General features: G+C 44.5%; 1 pseudogene; it reads left to right on the forward strand.

Moving 5' to 3' along the window:
• Nucleotides 1-206: 206 nt before the first annotated feature.
• LOC102564943 (small kinetochore-associated protein-like) lies at nucleotides 207-1,480 on the forward strand (annotated as a pseudogene).
• The last annotated feature ends 517 nt before the right edge of the window (nucleotides 1,481-1,997 follow it).

Below are 1,997 nucleotides of genomic sequence, written 5' to 3' on the forward strand. Positions count from 1 at the left end.
TAAAAAAACAGAGCTGAAGTCAATTGAGGTTTCAAAGTTGCTATGCTTATTTTGGGCATGTGGATGGTGTGTTTCCAGGATGGTGTCATTTTGAGATTGCACAGAGGGAGTATAATATACAGTTTCAGCATAATTTGGAGGCTACTCTGTTAACTTATTAGTAACCCTTCATAAAGCCAAATCACATTACTCATTTGCAGGCATCAAGGTGGACGTCGCCAGGCCCGGCTGCCTCCCTGGTGTGGCCTGATGCATCTCACGTGGCCTGGCCCTCATGATCCATCTGCACAGCAGCATGAAGGGCAAGCTGTCCCACATCTCCATCTACTCCTCTTCGCACACTAGCATGCTGCCCAGGGCAGAAACACCGGCAGAAACACAGACACTCATTGTCTCCAAGACACAATGTATTAAGAAAACTGTTGAATCCAAATTCAGCGAAGTTCTTAATTTCAATTTTAGTTCAAATGTTCCATAAGATGGTGTTTTCAAAGCTTTAAATCCAAGGTTTACTAAGAAGAAGGACCCTCTTTCTAGGAAGATGGCAACAAATGTGAGAGCACCTCTAAGCCGATACAGAATGGAAGCAGAACTAAAGACAAAGAACCAAATGTTGGAAATGGCCAAACGGCAGCTACATTCACAGCTAGAAGGAGCCCAGGATACTATACAGGATCTGAAGGAAAAAAATTAGGTCCTGGAAGAAGAAATTGAGAAGCTGAAAGAATTTAAAGAGAGCTGCATGTTGATCTTAGAAAGCAGAAATATTGATCCATACAATACAGGTAAAAAATCTTTTTACAGGTAAAAAATCTTGGAAGGGGAAGAAAACATGAAGGAGTGTCAGAAGCCAACAATGTTGTTGACAGAGAACCTCAAGGAAGAATTGCAACAGTTCAGTCAAATGGCTGCAAAACAGACGGAAGAATTTCAGATGGCAAAAGAGAACTGGAAACTGGCTGGAGAGGAGAGGGACCAGTTCCTGGAGAAGCAGCTCTGCTTTTGAACAGAAATGGAGGAGTTTGCTACTGTCCTTAGTCAGGTGGAAAACTTCATGAATATGTAAGAAGGAAAGTCGCCTCTGCCTCAGCTTCTCGGCACTGGGACTTGGAGCTGGACACCCTGGGGCTGCAGGACACGGGGCTTCTCCCTTGTTCAAAAGACTGCGTGTGCATTGTTGCCTTATGCAGCCCCTGCTTCCCCTACCAGTCCAGCCCAATAAACAGGCGGGCTGGGCTGCTGTCTGTCACCTGCCCCCTAAATTAAAAAAAAATAATAATTTTTTTTACTCATTTGCAAAATATAGAACTAAGATGACTATAAGTAGCCCTAATCCATATGGTCTGTGCATTTTCCTTGATAACCAGACCCAGTGGGTATTACATATTTCTGTAGCTTGGCAAGGAGGTCTCTCCCCTAGGAGAGAGGAAACCCTGGGTTCTGGTGCCTGCTCCCAGTGCTCTTTGTGCTTGGTTTTGAGGGTTGGGCTTTGGGGTTTTTTTACATTAAGTAGTCATTGAATAAAATGCATAAAGAGATGAATAGAGTTTCCTCTCTCCTTGGAAGTGCTCTGTTCACTAACCTACAGAATCAAGCACTCCTTCTGGCCTCCTGACTGTTGCTTTCTTTTCCTTTTGGTGGGCCAGCTTCAGCAGGAGGGGTGGAGTGTGCCCTCTTGCCTGCCCAGCATGCAGCCTTGCTTTCCAAGGAAGTAAGATATGTGGGTATGGACCTTAAAGCATAACTTCACTCTTTTGAATAAGTGTTGTAACCACATGGCTATTGGATAGAAGGGACATAGGTTGCCCTCTTATGCTTCTTCACTTGCTATGCTTTGCACTGAAATCCATTGAGGCCACCTCTCAGTTAGATGCAGCCGTCCAAGTAGATATCTCCCTTCTCAATACACTGCATCCTAGCATGGCAGAAGTACATGTATTGCAAAAACAGAAGTCTTACGTGCATAAGATCACCCTCTGGAGTCTCATGTGGGAAGG

Source organism: Alligator mississippiensis, chromosome 3 (genome assembly GCF_030867095.1).
Source record: "Alligator mississippiensis isolate rAllMis1 chromosome 3, rAllMis1, whole genome shotgun sequence".
In the NCBI taxonomy this organism is placed as follows: Eukaryota; Metazoa; Chordata; order Crocodylia; family Alligatoridae; genus Alligator; species Alligator mississippiensis.